Source organism: Gossypium hirsutum, chromosome A08 (genome assembly GCF_007990345.1).
Source record: "Gossypium hirsutum isolate 1008001.06 chromosome A08, Gossypium_hirsutum_v2.1, whole genome shotgun sequence".
NCBI lineage: Eukaryota > Viridiplantae > Streptophyta > Magnoliopsida > Malvales > Malvaceae > Gossypium > Gossypium hirsutum.
The window spans coordinates 107,493,482-107,505,188 of record NC_053431.1 but is presented as its reverse complement, the minus strand read 5'-3'; the positions used below and the strand labels follow the sequence as shown (position 1 = coordinate 107,505,188).

The 11,707-nt window shown below is 39.1% G+C and overlaps 1 non-coding gene across 1 annotated transcript; it reads right to left on the bottom strand.

Annotated features, from left to right (window-relative positions):
* Window positions 1-7,317: 7,317 nt before the first annotated feature.
* Window positions 7,318-7,425, bottom strand: LOC121205156 (small nucleolar RNA R71). The gene has a single exon (XR_005900241.1). It is a non-coding gene; the product is annotated as a small nucleolar RNA R71 (small nucleolar RNA).
* Between the last annotated feature and the right edge of the window lie 4,282 nt (window positions 7,426-11,707).

Here is an 11,707-nt window from a genome sequence, read left to right as displayed (position 1 = left end):
CTAAAATAGTCGAATAGCCGATTTGTAACGTCCGTCGATATCCGAGGTAAGTCTTTAAGCAATTAGACATCATTTATCTTGATTGTAACTTTGTTTAATATGTTATTATGAAATCTTTAGATTCATAAAAGGCTAGCCGAATGTGTTTGTGTATAGAAATTGAAATAATATATTTGAATTTAATTTGACAAGGTTATATCATTTAAAAGTTCGTATGATTTATGAGGAATATATGGAATTTTTGTTACATGAATTGTGTATGAGACAACATTATAATAGTGATATTCGGGCTTTGAGCCTAGCAAGCTTTATGCTGGTGAATGTAATTGGGCTTTATGCCTAGCAGGCTTATTGCCGGTAAAAAATATCAGACTTTGAGGCTAGCAGGCCTTGTGCCGATGTGTGATTCAGGCTTATGCCTAGCAGGTTTTATGTCGGTGATTTATTTCAAGTCTATGTCTATAAGACTTCACATTGATGTGGAAAGCGAGCAAGTAAGTTGATCTAAATGACTTCTATATTTGGCCACATAGGTAAGTATATGTGAGGTTATATTGAACTTATATATTCAGCTGCATGTGAGGTTATATTGAACTTGTGTATTCGATTACATGTGAGCTTATATTGAACTTGTATATTTGGCTGCATTTGAGGTTATATTGAACTTGTGTAATCGATTACATATGAGCTTATATTGAACTTGTATATTAAGTTACATGTGAGATTATATTGAATTTGTATATTCGGCCATATGAAATGTTTTATTGAACTTGAACATTAGGTTACATGTGATGATATATTGAACTTATATATTCGGCCATATGAAATAATATAATGAACCTTGTGTATTTGGCCATATAGGTAAGTTTTTATGAGATGATATATTGGATTTTATATATATTCGGTTATATAGATAGGTATTTATGTGGTGTTATAATTGACCTTGAATATTCGGCCAAGTTAACTTATTTGAGTTAAAGTATATATTTAATAGGCAATTCGGCTTGTATGAAATGATTTGATTATTTATTTAAGTTGTTTAATTTGCTTAAGGCTTACTAAGCTAAGTTAGCTTACTCTGTGTGTTTTTGTTAATTTGTTTTATAGATTTTGGTTGTAAGTTACGAGCTCGGGGATCGTTATCGAAGTCATCCACACTATCGTCAACTTTTGGTATTTTTAAAAGTTTATTTTTGAACATATGGCATGTATAGGCTATATTGCTATAAATTTCGGTTATGTTTGAAGTATTTTATATTTTATGCCATGCGAAAATGGCTAAATATTGATATATAAGTAATTGTCATATTGGTCATGGTAATTGTGCTTAGTCTTGGTTTTGTGTGGGTTTCGTTATTAAGTTTAATGAGCTATGCATAAATGTGGTAAAAAAAACTTATTTCAGTTAAAGTGCTAAATACTATGGATGGATGATGTATTTGGTATGTGTTTCAAGCATTGAATATGTCTTTATTATTAGGTTTAAATTCGGTATTGCTTGGATTATAGTTAAAGTTTATTTGGTTATCATGTTGTATATCATGGATGAATATAATTTTTGCTATATGAAAGTTTTGAAGATTGGATGTTGATTTTTGAATGCAACATAAAGAAATTGGTTATGTTATAAACTAAGACAATGATTTATGATAGCCGAATGGACTAAAAACTAGAATGGAATTGTTTTTAAATGGAAGCTTATTATAATTGGTGTTAATATGCAAAATATACATGTTTCATATAGATCAAAATGTCAGTTTCATATATATATATATAACATAATTTGGCAATGTATATTTTATTTTAAATGGTTTATAATTTATGTATGTGCAGGACTTTTATAGATATAGGTTTAGTATTTAATAATAAAATTATTAATGTGTTATACGTTCTGTATATGTATAAATGATGAGATATGTGTAATTTATATCATGCTATGAATGGCATATATTTTAAGTTTTGCAAATGGATTTAGTTATAATAATTGATGTGATTTAAAGTTTTGAACTATATTATGTTATGTATATCTGTATGAATTGTAATATGTTCGGTAATGCCTTATAACCTTAATCCGGCGACGGATACGGGTTAGCGGTATTACAAAACATCTGTTAATAAAAAATAAAACTGATGCATCGCAATGAGCACACGAGGTATCCGTGGACGTGGTACTCGAGGTCGAGGTAGAGGACGTAGGGGGCTCAAGCTGAGTCCTCATCTCTGGGCAGTATGTCGAATCTGGACACAAGTGAGAAACCTATGTCACTTGCTACTGAGTCTGGGTCTCAAGTCAACCGGCTAGGGACGACGCACTGTCCTAAGCCATGCTGAGGATATTAGAGATGGTCGTTGGCCCAATTCTAGATCTGAGGGCCGAGGGTCGATAACTAAGCGACTCTGATTTAATAGAGCTGAGTTGTTTAGGAGCATCCCAAGAGTCGCCCCTAATGTGGCTGAGTACTGGTTGGAGGCCACAAAAAGGATTATAGACAATCTGAACTGTACCCCTAAGTAGAAATTGAAGGGTGCAGTCTCCTTGCTTCGCGATAAGGCTTATCAGTGGTGGTTGACTGTTAAGGAAGGCACTCAACCTGACTGTCTAACTTGGGAGTTCTTTAAGTCTACCTTTCAGTGCAAATATGTGGGAGCGAGGTATGTGGATGCTCACAGGCGTGAGTTTCTGAACCTTACGCAAGGTGATCGATCTGTGGCTAAGTATGAGGTTGAATTCCTGAGGCTAAGTCACTATGCTCGAGGCATGGTGGCGGATGAGTATGAGAGGTGTGCCCGATTTGAGGATGGCTTAAGGGATAATCTAAGGGTGCTGATAGCTCCGCAAAGGGAGCGCGAGTTTTCTATTTTGGTAGAGAATGTGAAGATCACTGAAGAGGTTAAGCGCGCTGAGCGCCTGAATAGAGACAGGGAGAGGGAGATAGGTAAGAACAAGAGGGATTCAGAGTCCTCTAGTTCTGTCCAGAGGCCTATGAAAAAGGCCAGATCTAATGGGCCAGTAAGAGTGGGGGCCCCTGTTGCTCCTACTGGGATACTACCTTGTGGAGACTATGGTAGGCGCCATCCGAGCGAGTGTTAGAAGAGGATTGGGGCTTGTTTGAGATGTGGGTCTCTTGAGCACCGTAGTCGGGAGTGTCCGTTGAGGGCTAATCAGGTGCAAGCTCCGACACCGGGTCCTGCGCAGTCGTAGAGAATAGTTCAGCAACCACCTAGGGGTCGTGGTCAGGTTAGGGGTGGTAATGGTTTGGGTCGTGGGCAGAGAGCACCAGGCAGAGGTGCTGGTCAGACTAAGGCGAGGCAGCCTGCTTTGGTTTATACTGCACGTTGCCGTAAGGATAGAGATGCTCTTGACATCATCATTGGTACGTAACTTATTTTTGATGTACCATATCTTGCTCTGATAGACACAGGATCTACTCATTCCTACATAGCCTCTTCTGTTTCTGAAAATCTGGGGATATCGGCTGAGAGCACTACGAGTGAGTTCACTGTACTAATTCCATTAGGGCAATCTATTCGGGTTAGCAAACTCTATAGGGATGAACGCTTTAGTGGTGCAAGGAACTATTTTTCTGGCGAATCTGATGAAGCTTTCATTTGGGGAGTTCAATATAATTTTAGGAATGGATTGGTTGGTTAAGCACCAGGTTAGTCTGGATTGTGTAACTAAGAGGGTCGTTCTGAGAACGGAGGAGAAGGAAAAGGTGGTTATACTCGAATAGCGTTAGGATTATCTATTGAATGTGATCTCAGCACTGGTAGCTGAGAAAATGGTCCAAAAAGGGTGTGAAGCGTATTTGGCTTACGTCAGTACTACTGCTTATGGGAACTCTTCACTTGGGGATATCAGAACTGTGAGGGATTTTCTAGATATTTTTCCTGAGGAGATATTGGGATTGCCTCTGAACCGAGAGGTTGAATTTGGGATTGAGCTTCTTTCAGGTACAGCTTCGGTGTCAATCATTCTCTATCAAATGGCACCGAAAGAGCTTGCGGAACTTAATGCTCAACTGTAGGAGTTTTTGGACCATGGCTTTATCCGTCCAAGTGTGTCTCCGTGGGGAGCACTAGTATTTTTTGTTAAGAAGAAGATGGGACTATGAGGATGTGCATAGACTATTAGTAGTTGAGCAAGCTTACTATTAAGAATAAGTACCCACTTTCGAGGATTAAGGACTTATTTGATCAGTTTCGAGGGGTTTATGGGTTTTCTAATATAGATCTTAGTTCTGGTTACCATCAGCTTAGAGTTAAGGATGTGGATATTCATAAGACTGCTTTTAGGACTCGTTATGTGCATTACGAGTTTCTAGTTATGCCTTTCAGGTTAATGAATGCACCAGCCACATTTATGGATCTGATGAACCGAGTGTTTTAGCCTTATCTGGATTAGTTCGTCATAGTTTTCATTGACGACAGTCTAGTTTACTCTAAGACTAAAGACGAGCATGATGAGCATTTTAGGGTAGTGCTTCAGATTCTGCATAAGAAGCAACTCTACGCTAAATTCAGTAAGTGTGAGTTCTAGCTTCGTGAAGTCACTTTTCTAGGGCACATAATGTCTGTTGAGGGGATCTGAGTCGATCCAAGGAAGATTGAGGTTGTACTAGATTGGAAACAGCCAAAGAATGTGTCTGAGATCCATAGGTTTCTGGGTTTGGCGGGTTATTATCGGTGGTTTGTGGAAGGTTTCTCACTGATTGCAGCGCCCTTAACTAAGCTATTGCATAAAGGTGTACCGTTTGTCTAGACTGATTCACAGTAAGAGAGTTTTGAGAAGCTCAAGACGTTCTAACTGAGGCTCCTGTTCTGATACAGCCTGAACTTGGAAAGGAGTTTGTGGTTTAAAGTGACGTATCACTTGTGGGTTTGGGTTGTGTTCTGATGCAAGATGGTAAGGTTATGGCATATGCGTCTCCTCAGCTCAAGACACATGAGGCAAACTATCCGATGCACAATTTGGAATTGGCCATCGTAGTCTTTGCCTTGTAAATTTGGAGGCACTATCTATAAGGTGAGAAGTGCATTATCTACACTGATCACAAAAGCCTTAAGTACCTACTGACTTAGAAGGAGTCGAATCTTAGGCAGCGTAGATGATTGAGCTGCTTAAGGACTATACTGTACTATTGAGACCATCCTGGCAAGGCCAATGTGGTGGCTAATACTCTAAGTCGTAGGGCAATAACTGATTTGATGGATATGTTTGCACGCCTTAGTTTGTTTGATATGGGAATTTGTTGGCCGAGTGACAAACCGTAAATTATACATATTTTTACCCCATGCTTGGCATACTTATGAATGATTTTTCCTTGGTTTTTGTGAATTTGATGCTCCTAATCCTTTAATTTCATATTTTTATACTCAGGAGAGCTTAGGATAGCAAAAAGAGCGAGAAACGAGCCATAAATGGACATTTTGGTCTTAAAACAGTGTTGCACACAGCCTAAGCACTTCCACATGGGTAGACCACACGCCCGTGTGAGGCACACGGGCAGACCACACGCCGTGTGTCATGGCCCTATCGACTAGAAACCAACTCAGAATTACACACGGTTTGAGCACTTGCACACGGGCATAGCACACAGCCGTGTCCTTGTCGAGCCCAAGTCTAGTTCTACTCAGAAAAGGCCATTTCTGAGGGTTTGGAAGCACTCTAAAGCCTATATAAACACCCTAGAAGAGGATTAAAGGGGACACACAGAGTTGGAGGAAGAAAATATTTGAGAACAGCCATTGAAATCACCTCGGAGCCAGGATCTACATCAAGACTGAAGATTTCCATCCAACTTCCTAGAAGTTCTTTGGGTTTCTTTATGTTTTGTTGTTTTCCAAACTTTGAGATGTTTTCTATTAATATTATGAACTAAACTCCCTACATACCTAAGGGAGATGAAACCTAAGACGAATCTTATTACTCTTTGATTTATATGATAAATATTTGTTCTTATTCTTAATTGTGAGTTTTAATCCTTACTTTAATATTCCAGGATATTAATTCAAGTTTTTGATGTTCTTATTCAGTGGAGCAAAAGTCCCTGTTTAAAAGTAGATAATTCATAATTAAGCGGAGTTGCATGCAATCCTAGAGATAGGACGATATAAATCTGCCGGATTAGAGTCAAATCTAATAAGGGAATCCATTGATCGAGTTAATGCGACAATAGGTGTTTTAATTAGAAAGAGATTTTGATTAATCAACCTAGAGTCAGTTGTTTTTAGTCTCGAAAGGGATATTAACATAAATCAGGGATTTCTATAGAATAAGTCAAGTGAATAAATCGTCTAAGTCAAAGGTAATAAGTGAAGTCTAGGTGGATCCTTTCTTGGGTATTGTCTTCTCGATCAGTTTTTCAAAAGTATTTTTCAACTTTTGTATCTGTCGTGATCTTAGTTAATTAGATAATTAGTTTAGTTTACAACATTCTCTCAAATTTTAGGCTAGATAATAAAAAGATAGTAATTACTAGTGCTTTTAGTTCTCGTGGATAAAATATTTCCGGTCTCACCATAACTATACTATTGTTCGATAGGTACGCTTCCCTTAAGTCAAATTTTTAGTTAGTTTAATGACCATCAATTTTTTGGCACGGTTGCCGGGGACTAAAATATTAGGAACACTTAATTTTTATTACTTTAGCCAATTTTTATTTTTATTGCAATTTAATTTTGTTTTCATTTACTAAATTTTCTTTTCCTTACTTCTGACAGGTTTTTATTGTTTATGACTAGAAGAAACCTGTCAGGACGTCTACTTTTTGATAGTGAGATCGAAAGCACAGCTCGTAGAAACCGAAGAGAAATAAGGCGAAGCCTACAATACATAGAGGAAGGGTAAAAGGACTATATTCACACCACAACCGAGGAGATGGCTGATAATCAGAATAACCCGCTACCCCCTGTGGTTGCTGCAAACCCAGTAAATCAGGATCCTGCCCCTCGTACTATGTATGATTATGCTAAACCTACTTTAACAGAAACTAAATCGAGTATAGTTAGGCCTATTGTTGCTGCAAATAATTTTGAACTGAAACCTAACACAATTCAAATGATACAACAGTTTGTTTAGTTTGATGGTTTGCAGGACGAGGATCCAAACACTCATTTAGCAAATTTTTTGGAATTCTGCGACACTTTTAAGATCAATGGTGTTTCTGACGATGCCATTCGCATTCGGTTGTTCTTATTCTAATTGAGGAACAAATCTAAATAATGGTTAAACTCGTTACCACGAGGTCAATCACTATTTGGGAACAAATGACTGAAAAATTTTTACTTAAATATTTTCCATCGGCTAAAATGACTAAATTAGAGAATGATATCTCTTCTTTTATGCAGATGGATTTAGAAACTCTTTATGATGCATGGGAGAGATACAAGGAACCTATTGAGAAGGTGCCCTTACCATGGGTTACCTCTATGGTTGCAGGTTCAGACTTTTTATAACGGTGTGAACCCCTCAACAAGGCAACTTATCGTCGTAGCCGTCGGTGGAACGTTAAACAATAAAACACCTGAAGAGGCTTATGAATTTATTGAAGAGATGTCACTGAATAACTATCAGTGGCAAGTCATGAGAACGAAGCCGACGAAAGCTGGTGTTTTCAACCTCGACGCGGTTACCATGCTATCTAACCAGGTAGAACTTTTAAATAAAAAAATTGACAATTTGTATGGTTCTACTTAGGTACATCCAGTGATGAGATTCAAGTGGAGGAAGAGTACACAACACAGATTATCCATCCTTCAACCTTAGCACCGAAGAGGAACAAGTCCACTATATGGGTAACAATAATTCTAGACCTCAAAATAAACCGTATAGTAACACTTATAATGCAGGTTGGAGGAACCATCTCAATTTCTTATGGGGTGGTCAAGGAAATAAAAAACCACAACATCCTCTAGGTTTTCAACAACCACCTTACCAACAAGAGAAGAAACCGAACCTTGAAGAGATGCTCACAAAATTTATTTCGGTGCTAGAAACTCGTTTTCAGAATACCGAAATAGTGCTTAAGAATCAGCAAGTGTCGATTCAAGGGCTCGAAACTCAAATAGGATAGCTTGCTAAGTTGATCTCTGAACAACTACAAGTTAGCCTGCCAAGCAACACTGAAACTAACCCAAAAGAGCAACTTCATGCTATTATCGTACACAATGATGAAAGGTTAGTTGAGGATGAACCAAAACCAAGGCGAGACCATGTGGTAGATAACGGTAAAGTTGATGTAAGCAAAGAGTATAAACCTCGTGTGCCATACCTTAAGGCGACAAGGAAAGACCACATGGACAAACAATTTGGTAAATTTCTTAAATTAGTAAAGAAATTACATATTAATTTACTATTTATTGAAGCTCTTTCGCAGATGCCAAACGTAGTTAAATTTTTAAAAGAGCTTTTAGCAAATAAGTGAAAGTTATATGATGCATCACATGTGGAGTTGAACGCAGTTTGCTCAGCCATTCTACAGAATAGGCTACCCAACAAGTTGAAAGATCCAGGGAGTTTTACGATTCCTTGTTTAATTGGTAGTTTAAATGTTAACAATGCTTTAGCTAATTTAGGGGCAAGTATTAATGTCATGCCTTATAAAATGTTTAAACAACTAGGTCTTGGGAAACCCAAACAAACTAGGATGAGCATTCAATTGGCAGATAAAACAATCAGATTTCCTAGGGGTATTATTAAAGACGTGCTTGTTAAAATTGATAAATTTAAATTCCCAATTGATTTTGTTGTTCTAGACATGGAAGAGGATAGTGACGTGCCTTTGATTTTAGGACGACTCTTTTTAGCGACTACTAGGACTATCATTGATGTTGGCACAGGTGAACTAATACTTCGTGTAGGGGATGACACAATTACTCTCCAAGCTCATGATTCTTCTAAAATATCTAGTAATCGAGACGATTCGGTTAATTTAAATAATGTTACAACTCAAACTTCTTTACAGGAGTTCCCTAGGAAGAATGTGATGGAGCTTCATTCTACTCCATGCCACAAAAACGGACTGACTCATGAAGAACGAAGACTTCAGATCGATGAACTAGATGAATGGCGAACATATGTCAAGTAGAAACCAAAAGCACACGAAAAATCAAAGTGACAACATGATGAGAGTAGGGATGAAACAACGCAATTTAAGGTCGGGGACAAAGTTTTGTTAGATAAAAAGGACCCCTGAGTTGATACTTTAGAGCACAATACAGACTGAGCGATCCCTTCACGGTAATGAACATCTTCCCACATGGTACAATCGAGGTAACACATACTAAATTCGGAACTTTTAAGGTAAATAATACTCGACTTAAACTTTATGAAGATAGTAGAATTGATATTGAGAAAGAGGAGTCTCAATTCCTCAATCCATCGTAATCACGTGAATGAGAGGTAACTCGAGCTTAGAGTCTAAATAAGCTCTTCTCGGGAGGCAACCCGAGCACTAACATCACTAACTAAGTTTATGTTAGCTATTTTTAGTATTTTTGTACAGGTATAGTGGCCCAAAGGCCTGGACACACAGTCGTGTCCTTGGCTGTGTGGAAACAGGGCTAAAAATTCCCCAAGTATCGAGCCGCACAGCCGTACAACACGGCCGTGTGAAGCACATGGCCTGGACACACTGGCATGTCCTAGACCGTGTGAAAACTGGAACTAATTTTTCAAATTTTAAATAAGTCAGGGAGCCACACGGGAAAAGCACACGGCCGTGTGTTCGGACACACCGGCGTGTGGTATACCACACGGGCGTGGAAGAAGCGAAGAACACGAGCGTGTCCTAAGGTCGTGTGATGATTGGGCGTTAAAATTTCACGATAAACACAGGATGGACGTGAGCCACACTGGTGTGTGACACGGCCTTGTGGCCCAACATGGGTCTCACATGGTCGTGCCTCTTTTTAACCCCCCCAAACCCTAATTTCTTTTCTTTTTCTTCTTCCCCAAATTCTCCCAACCCTAGCTGCCATATCCTCCCTCCCCCACCGTCCGGCCACCCTTAGCTCCCCTTCTCCTTTTCTTTTCTTTTCTTTTCCCCCTTCCCCATTTCTTCCCTCCATTTTTCTTTCCTCTTCAACCCCTCGCTGCATAATCCATGCCCACCACATCGTGCCACACAGCTTAACCCCCCACGCCTGTGTCCTCTTCCACTCACCATCGTCGGCAACCGCACCGAATCCGACCAGCAGCTCCGTCCACCGTCGTACACACCCCGACCACTGCTTTTGGGTTTCTTCTTTACCCTCAACTATTTTATTTCAGTTATTTTTTTATTTTTTTATTCCTTTGTTATTTCTTAGTTGTTCTTCCATTTTAATTTTAGTTTATCTTTACTTAGTTTTTTTTCTAACCTTCATTATTATTATTGTTATTTTTCATTCTAGTGGTTAGCATTTTTATGATTATTTTTCTTATACTATTACTATTACTTTATTCTAGTTTTCTATTTTGTTTGCTTTATTTCCATTTGATTATTGTTAGTACTAGCGTCCATCTGTTCTTGCTTCATTTCTAGTCTTTAATACTTTTGTTATATTTATATTCTATTATTCTATTATTCTACTCTTTGTTATGATTAGTGTTAGAGAATCTTCTTTCTAGGAATATAGTTTTATTACTTAGAATTTTATTTCTGTTGACTAATGGTTCAATATTTGGTGATATTTAACTTCTATTATTTTGTAGGCCTATAATGACAAACACACGAGGCAAGAAAATTATTGTTCCCGCTTTGAAAAAGTGGAAGGGTCCTCGCGCAACTTCCTCAGGTGCCTCGACTGAAGCACGCCACCCACTACTTCAATTCTCCTCTAGCCAATAGGACGACTTGTTTCAGCTACTACGTGTACGACCATTGGGAGTGGACCAATGTATTGACTGGGCCGCTTTGGAGCAAGTCCAACTTGCTCACCTCGTTCGATTCCATCTTGATACTGTGTCATGGGATCGATTCTTTGCAATCATCGAGTCCACCTATTCAGAGCTGACATTGGAGTTCTTCACTACCTTCTACTTATAGCACGTGATGAACACACATGATGAGGCTAGTACTATCATTTTTAGACTTGGTGGACTTGTCAGGCATATGAGTGTACCCGAGTTTGGAGTTGCTTTGGGCCTCTACACGGAAGAGTTCATGGCTTCAGAGGATTTTTTACAACTTCACCGTCACATACACTATTTGCCATCTTGCTGTTGGACTGACTTTACGGTGAGCACGGTTCCCTATGACGCAAGTCGCTCAAAGGCGACTTCTCTCCCTCTAGCACAACACTATATCCATGCCATCTTGGGTCATACTTTGATTGGGAGGAGAGAGAGCACCGGAGTAGTTAGCACCATCGACGCGTACTTCCTGTGGAGCATGGCGACTGGCCATGTATTTGACTTGGCATATTTTATTGCTCTTGCCTTTCACCACCAGACGGATAGCCATAGGAGGGGCCCCATCTGCCTTGGCCCTTACGTGACTCACCTCGCTAGACATTTCAGCCTCTTCGACACTTCAGAGATGTTATCGACACTCACATTAGTCAGCTATATGTCTCTGCAAGGAATTTCCAACATGATCCACATGCGGATGATAGAGCGACGCCGTGGAGTCGACCCTCCTCAGTACAGACTCATCCACTCTGCTGACCAGGATGAGCCAGAGAACATTACTGACGATGTCCCTCCCCCTCACGAGGGCCCACC